Source organism: Amblyraja radiata, chromosome 10, assembly GCF_010909765.2.
Source record: "Amblyraja radiata isolate CabotCenter1 chromosome 10, sAmbRad1.1.pri, whole genome shotgun sequence".
Lineage (NCBI taxonomy): Eukaryota > Metazoa > Chordata > Chondrichthyes > Rajiformes > Rajidae > Amblyraja > Amblyraja radiata.
Window position 1 is genome coordinate 62,964,068 of NC_045965.1, and position 12,458 is coordinate 62,976,525.

At 48.6% G+C, this 12,458-nt stretch overlaps 1 long non-coding RNA gene across 1 annotated transcript; it reads left to right on the forward strand.

The window, feature by feature from the left end:
- Positions 1-4,011: 4,011 nt before the first annotated feature.
- Positions 4,012-11,976, forward strand: LOC116978152. Its single transcript, XR_004413394.1, has 3 exons — positions 4,012-4,023; positions 4,106-4,109; positions 11,805-11,976. It is a non-coding gene; the product is annotated as an uncharacterized LOC116978152 (long non-coding RNA).
- Positions 11,977-12,458: the final 482 nt, after the last annotated feature.

Sequence of the window (12,458 nt, forward strand, 5' to 3'; positions counted from 1 at the left end):
GTCACAGTTTAAGGATAAGGGGGAAATCTTTTAGGAGCGAGATGAGAAAAACATTTTTTACACAGAGAGTGGTGAATCTATGGAATTCTCTGCCACAGAAGGTAGTTGAGGCCAGTTCATTGGCTATATTTAAGAGGGAGTTAGATGTGGCCCTTGTGGCTAAAGGGATCATAGAAACATAGAAACATAGAAAATAGGTGCAGGAGTAGGCCATTCGGCCCTTCGAGCCTGCACTGCCATTCAATATGATCATGGCTGATCATCCAACTCAGTATCCTGTACCTGCCTTCTCTCCATACCCCCTGATACCTTTAGCCACAAGGGCCACATCTAACTCCCTCTTAAATATAGCCAATGACCTGGCCTCAACTACCTTCTGTGGCAGAGAATTCCAGGGATTCACCACTCTCTGTGTGAAAAGGGGGATCAGGGGGTAAGGAGAGAAGGCAGGTACAGGATACTGAGTTGGATGATCAGCCATGATCATATTGAATGGCGGTGCAGGCTCGATGGGCTGAATGGCCTACTCCTGTGCCTATTTTCTATGTGTCTATGTTTCCTGTACAGGTGTTGAACACAAAGTGCTGGAGTAACTCAGCGGGTCAGGCAGCATCCTTGGAGCACATGGATGGGCGAAGTTTCGGGTCGGGACCCTTCTTCAGCTTGAAGAACCGATAGATGTGAGATATTTGGACTTGCAATAACACCTTCGAAAAGATGCCACAAATGATTCCATTAAAGTTAGATTATATGGAATCGGGTGTTGGGAGCGTTTAGTGATTCCCTGCATCTCCAGCGGCGATGCAGCACGGTGGCGCAGCGGTGGAGCTGCTGCTTTGCAGCGTCAGAGACCCCGGTTCGATCCTGAATACAGGTGCAGTCTGTACGGTGTTTGTACCTTCTCCCCGTGACCTGCGTGGGTTTTCTCCGAGATCTCCTGTTTTCTCCCACACTCCAAAGACTTACTGGTTTGTAGCTTAATTAGCTTGGTATAAATGTAAACTTGTCCCTAGTGTGTGTAGGGTAGTGTTAATGTGCGGGGGTCGCTGGTCGGCGCGGGCTCGGTTGGCTGAAGGGCCTGTTTCCGTGCTGTATCTCTAAATAAACTAAGCTCCATTATTTGAATTGAATTTGAATTGATTTTATTAGGGACAGTGCATATTAATAAACATTTGCATGTAATACGCAAGATTGTAGCCAGTAGCTAATTTCCATCTTTAGTCCCACACAAGGTATGGGATGCATATAGCCTGCAGTCATAACATAGAATAAATAACAAACACTCAACACAGTTTAAAGTCCCAAAGTCATTGTCTCTTCCCTCCTTGTTCTCCCTCTGCGCTGAGGCAATCCAAGCCTCCGATGTCATGACCCCGCCGGGTGACAGTAGGTAAGTCCCGCGGCTGAATCCGAGCTCCGCAAACGGGCCGGTTCAAACTCCGCGGCCCGGGGCGGTCGAAGCTGCCGAAGCTGCCGTCCTCCAGTCCAGCGGACGCAGCTGTAGTTGCGGGAGCTCCGGAAAACAGAACTCGAGCTCCCGATGATGTCGTCCACTGGCCCGCGGCCGAGCCTCCGAGGCTCCAAAGTCGGGTCGGAAGTTGTGCCGCACCGCAACCACAGCCCCGAAGTCGGCCAGGCACGCGTTGGTAAGTCCTGGCTCTGCCTCCACAGCCTCCACAGCCTCGAGGTCGGTCGCAGTTGGAGGCCGCCATCTCCGCGATAGGCCTCAGCGCAGACGGACACGGAGACGGGGATACGGCAGGAAAAGTCGCATCCCCCCCGAAGGAAGAGCCAAAAAACACACCACACCCACCCCCCACACACAGCCAAACAAACCGAAACAAACCGCAAAAACAGGACAAAAGAAAACAAAAAACAGAAAAGACAAACGGACTGCAGGCGAGCCGCAGCTGCAAGGCAGCGCAGCCACTCCCATAATTTAATTTAATCTAATCTGTTGTTTTTTTCATCTGGTTAGAGCCATAGAGATTAAAGGGCCTGTCCCACTGCGGCGACCTAATCTGCGAGTTTAGAAGAGTTTGTCCTCGACTCAAACTCATGGCATGGTCGACACGTGGTCCTAGGAGGTCCCTGGAACTCCCCTTCATGCTCGAGGGAAGTTCCTGCATACTCGCGGCCTCAGTTTGATCGAGGAAAACCTTTCAGCATGTTGAAAAAATTTCCACGAGTAAAAATTGGTCGCATTTTTCTTTTGAACTCGTAGTGCAGTGGAGTGGGGTCGCTATGTAGTTACAGGCAGTCGAGGGCAGCCGTAGGCAATCTACATCGCTGACCAGGCATTTTGATTGGCTCGTTGGAGTTTTCAGGACCAAGGAAAACCGACCGGTAGGTTAAATGCCAGCTAAACTTTATTATAAGTTGTCTTGCTTCTTAAAAGTGTCTCCACTCCTTCTCCCCCCTTTCTCTCCCCTTCTCTCCCCTTCTCACCCATCTCTCCCCCTCTCTCCCCACCCCCCCCCACCCCCTCCGCACTCTCTAAAGGACTTACCATTACTGTGCAGCCGTCTTTTACCTTCCTCTTCATTGCGTAGCAATGTTACAACATTTTGAGATTTAAAAAATCAAGTCTGCAATTTATCCCATCAGATAAAGCATAAAAGGATGTTTACTTTGACACCTAATTCACTTTCATATCTTCAGTATTAAAAAAGTTATGGCCATTTCCATACTCTGAAATTAGCATCTTGTTCCCTATTGCTTTTCCATTGACTTAACTCAAAAGCTGTGATCGAGGACAGTCAAAAGCCCATAACTTTCTTAAAAATTAAGAGAACTGAATTAAATTTTCAGTTATTATAGATTGAAGCATTCTGAAACAAATATGAAACAGTCTTACTTGGATGACCTGAAATTAAAGCATATAATTAGTTAGTTACCAAATTGTAGCTAATTACAAAATTCAATTACTAGATCTAAACATCTATCCATTTCTTAAGGAAAGATTAACATTTTTAAATAGCCTAAGTGTCCAAAGAACATTCACACATGAATTCACAATAAAACATGATTTTTAAATCTCATTGACATTAATTTATAGGCCAAATGGAAGGAATTTAGTGTTCAATTGCTGTAAATTAATGGCCATTTAAATCAGCTTGCGAGTGGGTTTTTCTGCAACCCGATGGTTTGGAACGTTGCCATTGCGGTGGATTTGAAGCCCATGTCGGCATGAAAGATACTGCGGGATTGAATGGGCCCCCAAGTCAGCTACTCGCAACATAAAATTTTGTATAAAGGGATCTTAAGAAGCATTTTTTAATGTAAATATAATCAACCTACCTTGCCTTGTCCCCTGCATAAGATCCGTCCCGTTGTCGGGGTTCGCGGCTTTAGAGGGTGATTTTTAAACTACTATAACAATTAAATAACCCGATTTAGTTTAAAAATACATTCAGCGAACGAACGTCGCAGCGATTTTTCATCAGCAATTAAGTAGGCTGAACAACCTCGATTTCAATACCCTAGAGAAAATCGCGTTTTATACCCGCCCCCCTCTCAAAGGCGCACATGGGCAGCGACAGAACTGCAGCGCCGCTAAAGGTAAGTTTTGCAACATACCTACATTGCGGGTGTGAATTTCAGACAGCGCTCCCACGCTTTCCCTGGCCCCTGCCTTTGCGATGTGTTTGTGTGTGTGTGTGTGTGTGTGTGTGTGTGTGTGTGTGTGTGTGTGTGTGTGTGTGTGTGTGTGTGTGTGTGTGTGTGTGTGTGTGTGTGTGTGTGTGTGTTTGTGTGTGTGTGTTTGTGTGTGTGTGTGTGTGTGTGTGTGTGTGTGTGTGTGTGTGTGTGTGTGTGTGTGTGTGTGTGTGTGTGTGTGTGGGTGTGTGTGTGCGGTCGGTCGATCCAGCTCGCTTGCAGTTTCAACGCTGATGGTCAATCCAGCTCGAGGTTTTTCAGGCGAGTGCCCTCGAGCTTGAAAGTCGAAGACAGTCGCTGAAAGGTCGCGTCAGTGGGACAGGCCCTATAGTTATAGAGCATAGAAACAGGCCCTGAATATGGTTTGTGGCCCATGTTGGTATTCAGGTACTGCCATAGCCTCCTGGTATTCATTTCATGGGATTGAGCATCCAGCGTTGAATCATAGAGTTGTACAGCACAAAAGCAGGCTCTTCAGACTCCAATACTCTAAGTGTGGGTCACCAATGTGAGCAATGGACTTGTATTCTCTTGAATTTAGAAGAATGAGAGGGTATCTTATTGAAACATTTAAGATTATTAAGAGTTTGGACATGCTAGAGGAAGGAAATGTGTTCCCGATGTTGGGGGAGTCCAGAACCAGGGGCCACAGTTTAAGAATAAGGGGTAAGCCATTTGGAACGGAGATGAGGAAACATTTTTTCACACAGAGAGTTGTGAGTCTGTGGAATTCTCTGCCTCAGAGGGCGGTGGAGGCTGGTTCTCTGGATGCTTTCAAGAGAGAGCTAGATAGGGCTCTTAAAGATAGCGGAGTCAGGGGATATGGGGAGAAGGCAGGAACGGGGTACTGATTGGGGATGATCAGCCATGATCACATTGAATGGCGCAGCTGGCTCGAAGAGCCGAATGGCCTACTCCTGCAGCTATTGTCTATTGGTCTATTGTCTATAAGGGAATAACGTTTAGTGCAAGGTAAAGCCAGCAAAGTCCGATCAAGGATAGTCCGAGGGTCACCATTGTGGTAGATGGTAGTTCAGCACTGCTCTCTGGTTGTGGTAAGATGGTTCAGTTGCCTGACTGATGAAGGCCGGCGTGCCAAAAGCCTTCTGCACTTCCTTGTAAACTCGCACACTCTCATAATTTTTTTGTATGGCTGTTACTATGTGTAGCAAATAACAGATTAACAATTTACAGAATCAAATTTAATAAAAAATGCATCCAACGCAAAGATTTAATTTGATTCCACTGTATTGGAAGGGATTTAGTTTCAGTAAACGTTGTCTTCCGGGCATGAAGGCTTGATTGTTTAGGAAGGAGCTGCAGACACAAAATGCTGGAGTAACTCAGCGGGACAGGCAGCATCTCTGGAGAGAAGGACTGGGCGACATTTCGGGTCAAGACCCTTCTTCAGTCTGATGTCCGGGAAGAGGGAGATACAGAGATAAGGAAATGTAAGCTTCACCAGGGGTGAACCTCCAAGGGTGGATAAGGAAGAGAAGGTTCACCAGACTGATTCCTGGGATGTCAGGACTTTCATATGAAGAAAGACTGGATAGACTCGGCTTGTACTCGCTAGAATTTAGAAGATTGACTTGCAAATTTCTTAAGGGGTTGGACAGGCTAGATGCAGGAAGATTGTTCCCGATGTTGGGGAAGTCCAGGACAAGGGGTCACAGTTTAAGGATAAAAGGGAAATCCTTTAGGACCGTGATGAGAAAAACATTTTTCACACAGAGAGTGGTGAATCTCTGGAACTCTCTGCCACAGAAGGTAGTTGAGGCCAGTTCATTGGCTATATTTAAGAGGGAGTTAGATGTGGCCCTTGTGGCTAAAGGGATCAGGGGGTATGGAGAGAAGGCAGGTACAGGATACTGAGTTGGATGATCAGCCATGATCATATTGAATGGCGGTGCAGGTTTGAAGGGCCGAATGGCCTACTCTTGCACCTATTTTCTATGTTTCTATGTAAGGTGTGAAAGTGGGACAAAGGGGATGAGGTTCAAGGTAAATGTAGAATAGTTCAAGGGCTTCTTGAAATTAGAGAAGTCAATGTTCATACCACTGGGATGTAAGCTGCCCAAGCAAAATATGAGGTGCTGTTCCTCCAATTTGCGCTGGGCCTCACTCTGACAGTAGAGGAGGCCCAGGACAGAGAGGTCAGCGTGGGAATGGGAGAGGGAGTGAAAGTGTTTGGCAACTGGGAGATCAGGTTGGTTTAGGCGGACTGAGCAGAGGTGTTCAACGAAACGATGGCCGAGGATTGATTGTTTGACCACCCCTGCAAGGATTCATTACGAGAGAGAGTTGCCAAAAACTCCCAATGAAGCAACATCTCCCATCTAATTGTGCTTGCCTCTTGTAAGTATTAGAAACAAAATGTTTTAAAGGGTTGTTTGATTTCAATACAGAGTAGGGTGGGAGAGGGTGATGAATCAGTAGGGGGTGAGGTTTGCAAAGATGCTGGAAATAGTAGTCCTTGCTTTCCCTCTCTCTGCATCCTAGTTCTCCGACTATTTTGACTGTCCTCCTGATTACATTTTATCTTTGTACGCCTTGTTGTCACCTACCCCTCGCGAACCATGGTCTATTCTACAGTTTCCTTGAGCTTCGTCCCTTTTGATTTTCCCCTCGTTTTCACACCTCACCCTTCCATATCTCCATGTCTCCCTCTCCCCTGGCTCTCAGTCTGAGGAAGTGTCTTGGCCCTGAAACGTCACCCATTCCTTCTACCCACAGATGCTGCCGGACCTGCTGAGTTACTCAAGCAATTTGTGTCTATTTTTGGAAATAGGTTTGGTTTGATAGTCTTACAGTGTGCAAACAGGGTGATGGGAGGAGATTAACTTTTGGTTTCGGTTCATTATTGCCACCCAAACAGACGAGATACGCCATGCATAAATACAATCAAGTGAAACTCATACAATATGTAGAGCAAAGGGGAAGATACAAAGTTTAGAATATAGTTCTCAGCATTGTAGAGTATCAGTTCCATTGACCAAGTCCAATGTCCACAATGGGATAGGTGGTAGAGTTGCCAACGTTCTCACTCCCAAATAAGGGACAAAAGGTCAAAATAAGGGACAAATTCCCGACGGCAATTCGTTGACCGACTTGGCCGTGTCTGGGTGAACGATGAGTTGGCCCGGGGTGCTGGACTGCACACAAAGCCCAGCCGGCGGGCCAGCTGAGGAGTTTTGGCCCGGGCCGCGCGACGTCGCGCGCAAAATCCGGCGTCCATTTTCGTGAACCGACGATCGGCCATGAGAAGGAGGGGTGGTGGTGGTGTCGGCGGTAAGCGAAGGTCCGAAGGTCGGACAGCTGGCCGGGCTGCCGACCGACGGGGCCACGGGCGAGGCGCTGCTGCTGCTGCTGCTGCTGCACTCCATGGGCTGCACTACGTCGGGACGGGTGAGGCGGGGCCGGACGCGGCGCTCCCACCCGACAGTCCCCTCGACCCGAGTAGTAGCGGTCAAATACAGGACAAGGGCGACAAACCAATTTAGCCCAATATACAGGATATCCCGGCTAATACGGGACAGTTGGCAACCCTAGATAGAGGTGAATCGGGCAGTACCTTTGGCTTATGGAAGGGCCGTTCAGAAGTCTAATAACAGAATAACTATCCGAATTTGGTGGTGTGCGCTTTGAGGCTTCTGTACCTTCTGCCAGAGGGGGCAGGGAGAAGAAGGAATGACTGGGGTGGGTCGATTATGTTGGCTGGTTTTAGTTTAGTTTAGTTTAGAGATACAGCACGGAAACAAGCCCTGTCGGCGCACCGAGCCCGCGCCGACCAGCGATCCCCGCACACTAACACTATCCTACACACAAACAAAGATCTCGGAGAAATCCCACGCAGTCACGGGGAAAACGTACAAACTCCGTACAGACAGCACCCGTAGTCGGGATCGAACCCGGGTCTCTGGCGCTGCAAGCGCCGTAAGGCAGCAACTCTACCGCTGCGCCACCGCGCTGCCCCTAGCGGAATTTAGGTGGGAGATGATGAGAAAGTGAGGAGAATAAAAACTGTGTGGCTGATGGTCAGTACAGACTTAGTGGGCCGAAGGGCCTGTTTCCATGCTGTTACTCTCCGTGACTTTATAAATGACATTATGTCAAATAGTTCAACTAAGGGACACGTGGAGATGTATTAATTGTTTCCTCTATAACCTGTCAACGATTGTTTTAACATGAGCTCATTGCTTGAAAATTAGGGAATGCCTGAAGGCCCAATTAGAGTCAGCTTTCTATAAAAACCAAACAACTTCCTTCTCACCTGAAGAAGGAAGATATGTAGAGCTGGGGACTGGCCCCAGGGTGTATTTACACAACACACAACACACACAATACACAATACATGGTGTTCAAAAAGGAACTGCAGATGCTGGAATATCGAAGGTACACAAAATTACTGGGGAAACTCAGCGGGTGCAGCAGCATCTATCTTCAGCGAAGGAAATAGGCGACGTTTCGGGCCGAAACCCTTCTTCAGATTGATGGGGGGTGGGGGGGGGGGGAGAAGGAAGGAAAAGGGGAGGAGGAGGAGGAGCCCGAGGGCGGGCGGATGGGAGGGTGGGAGGAGACAGCTAGAGGGTTAAGGAAGGGAAGGAGACAGCAAGGGCTAGCAAAATTGGGAGAATTCAATGTTAATGCCATCCGGACGCAAGGTCCCCAGACGGAATATGAGGTGCTGTTCCTCCAATTTCCGCTGTTGCTCACTCTGGCAATGGAGGAGACCCAGGACAGAGAGGTCGGATTGGGAATGGGAGGGGGAGTTGAAGTGCTGAGCCACCGGGAGTTCAGGTAGGTTATTGCGGTACACAATACAATTTATTTGTCACTTGAACCTCATAGAGGCTCAAATGAAATGTTGTTTCTGCAGTCATACACACATGAAAAAAAAGACCCAAGACACAACACAATTTACACAGACATCCATCACAGCGCATCTCCTCCTCGCTGTGATGGAAGGCAAAAAAACTTATCTCTCCCCTGCACTCCCCATTCCCCTCCCGATGTCAGAGTCAAAGCCCCCGGCGGGCGATGGCAATTGTCCCGCGGCCACTGACGGAAGCGTGGCTGCTAATCTGCGCCTACGGCCCCTCCGACCACCACCAATCACTCACACACATTCACACACAGGCAAAGGTGGGTGAAGTGTCTTGCCCAAGGACACAACGACAGTATGCACTCCAAGCGGGATTCGAACCGGCTACCTTCCGGTTGCCAGCCGAACACTTAGCCCATTGTGCCATCTGTCATCCTGCCATCTGCCATCTGCCATCTGCCATCTGCCAGACCTGTGGTTGGAGCCTCCGAAACTCCGGGGGTTGGGTCACAGCCGAGCGTCACCACAGCTCCACCCGCTCCGGACTCGGCCAGCTCCGCGATGGTGAGTAGCTCCGCAGCTCCGTGACTGGAGCACCAGGACGTTCCTGCTGGAGGCCGCTCCACGTTGCAGCCCCAACGACAACGGAGACCTGACAGGGAAAAGGTCGGGTTCTCCGTGCAGGGGAAAGATTTTAAAAGTTTCCCCCCCCACCCCCCGCCCCCCCCCCCCCCCCACACACACACACACACACACACACACACACACACACACACACACACACACACACACACACACACACACACACACACACACACACACACACACATACCCCATCAAAAAAATAATAAAAACTACATTAAAACGGGACAAAAAATAACTAAAAGACAAGCGGACTGCAGAGGCCACTGCGACGTGATTTGACTTTAGATTTAAAAATTGTAGATTGTCTCTAATGTGTAGGATAGTGCCTGTGTGTGGGGGTAGTTGCTGGTCAATGTGGACACAGTGGGCCGAAGGGCCTGTTTCTGCACTGTATCTCTAAACTCTCACATCTGAAGTCTCCTCGGCCTCACTCAGGAGGTCAATTGGCAGAATTGTACATTGTACCCTAGTGTGCGGGATGGTGCTAGTGTGCGGGGTGGCCGTTGGTCTGCGTGGACCCGAAGGACTGAAGGGGCAGACCCCTTGGAATAGGGGGGGAAACCGGAGCAGCGGGAGGAAGGGCGAGTGGTTGCAGGGAGAACATGCAAACTCCACACAGGCAGCACCCGAGGTCAGGATTGAACCCAGGTCCCTGAAGCTGCGAGGCAGGGGCTCTGCCCGTTTAGGCTAACATCAGAGCGCCTCTGATCTTATTGAACGACTCTTCACACCTGAAGTGCCCATTTTTTAAATGTCTCCAGGTATCCAAGTCATGAGCAGAATAGATCGGGTAAACGCACAAGAGTCTTTGACCCAGAGGCAAAGGGCAATCAACAGACAGAGGTTTATGGAGGGGGGGGGGGGGGGGACATTTAATAGGAACACGAGGGACAACTTTTTTACACAAAGGGTGGTGGGTGTAAGGAATTTGCTGACAGAGTAGTTGGGGCTGGGACTATCGCAACGTTTCAGAAATATCTGGACAGGTACATGGATAGGACAGGTTTAGAGGGATATGGGCCAAGCGCTGGCAGGTGGGACTAGTGTAGATGGGTATATTGGTCGGCATGGGCAAGTTGGGCCGAAGGGCCTGTTTCCACATTGTATGACTCTATGACTATGAATCTGCAGCGATGTCTAATCTTGGAGGTACAAGTCGCACTGTTCCTTTCCCATCCTTCGTATATTAATTCCCAGGCTGATATTTAAAATTGGAACGCGTTTCTGTGCTCCAATGTCAACATGCCTTTGTACCAGGTTTAGTTTAGTTTACGGCGTGGAAACAGGCCCTCCAGCCCGCCGACTCCGCACCGACCAGCGATCTCCGTACACTGGCGCTATCCTGCACACACACTAGGGACCATTTACACAGATACCGAGCCAATTAGCCTACAACCTGTACGTCTTTGGGGTGTGGGAGGAAACTGGAGACCCCGGGGACAACCCACGCAGGTCACGGGGAGAACGTGCAAACTCCGTACAGACAGCACCCGTGGTCGGGATCGAACCCTGGTGGTGGGGGGGGGGAGGAGGACTTGGCAGAGTTGTGCCAAACTCTGGGCAAACTGCAGTCAGCGTTGTTGCTAGGATTTAGCCGTAAACAAACTGTAGGTGTCTTTTAGTATCTGCGCTGACTTCCTGTCGGGGGAAGTGGCTGATCTACAACTAAGCTGCTAGTATTTGGGGAATTCAATGCCTAGGGGGATTTATTGCCAAGACGACAGAGTCCAAGGCACTCGTAATGTCGGTCAAGGAGAGATGATGAAAGACACCTTTATTATGTATTCCATATCACACCATGCCAGAGAACCTTGTGGTCAATTAATCTCTTCGCCAGTGTAACATAGCAGCCACTTTACGCACAGTATAAACAGAAAGATGAATGAGGTCATGCCGAATTTGTGGAATTCATTGCCACAGATGGCGGTGGAGGCCAAGTTATTGGGTAGTTTCAAAGAGGAGTTGATAGGTTTAGACTTCAGACTTTAAACTTTAGAGCGTATCTCTAAATCTTCACCCAATAGTGAAAGGCCTGGATAGAGTGGATATAGAAAGGATGTTTCCACTAGCGGGAGAGTTTAGGACCAGAGGGCCATAGCCTCAGAATAAATGGACGTACCTTTAGAAAGGAGATGGGGAGGAATTTATTATGTCAGAGGGTGGTGAATCTGTGGAATTCATTGCCAAAGACGGCTGTGGAGGCCAAGTCAGTGGATGTTTTTACGGCAGAGATAGATAGATTCTTGATTAGTACGGGTGTCAGGGGTTACGGGGAGAATGCAGGAGAATGGGATTGAGAGGGAGAGATAGATCAGCCATGATTGAATGGCAGAGTAGAATTGATGGGTCGAATGGCCTAATTGTGCTCCTATAACTTATGAACTTAAAGTCTAAAGCCTGAAGCTTAGCTCTAGCTTTAGGTTTAGGCTTATTATTGTCACAGGTATTGGGAAAAGCTTTGATTTGTGTACTATCCAATCAAACCGAATGGTACAACCGATGAGTACAATCAAGGCCAAGCTCAAGTACCAAAGGTAGAGAAGTGGAAAAACAAAACATAATGCGGAATATAGTTCTCAGCATTGTGCTGCACCAACTCCAGAGACAAAGTCCAATGTCCGTAATGAGGTAGAATTGAATTGGACAGTACCCTAATCTTAAACATGTTCTTGATCAGTTCAGGGCCTGTCCCACTTTCACGACTTAATTCAAAACCTCTGCCGAGTTTAAAGGACCTAAAAAAGATCAAGATTGTGGTAACCTACAAACTCCTACGATCGTCCACGACTATGTTCATGAACTCCTACGAGTATGTCCACGAATTCCCACGACTATTTCGATGCCCTCCTTACGAGTAAAAAGTTGCAATTTCTTTCATCCCGACCATTTGTTTACTCGTGGACATTTTTCTATCGGGCTGGAAAAAACGTCCCGACTTACCCGATGCTACGGCTGGCATAACGAGCCGCTACGATATATCCACGAACGCCTATGGCCTCCTACGAACTCGTTGCGAACATTCTGCGAGTTTGAATCAAGGGGAAAACTCGGGAGAATTCGTGAATAACTTGGGAAAGTGGGACAGGCCCTTCACCTTTTTTTTATTTTAAGTCCTGTCATAAAATGTCATTAAATGTTATTTGGAGGTCTTTTATGTGGTGGGTGGGGGGGGGGGAAACTTTATTTCTTAGTCCCCTACCTGGTCGGAGGAGAGGCAGCATCCCTCCGAGCTGCTTCTTCGCCCCGTCCTCGCGGCCTACCATCGAGAATAGAGCGGCATTTCCTGTCGGGACCGGCCGGGACTACAGCTTCGGCGGTGGCGCAGCGCTGG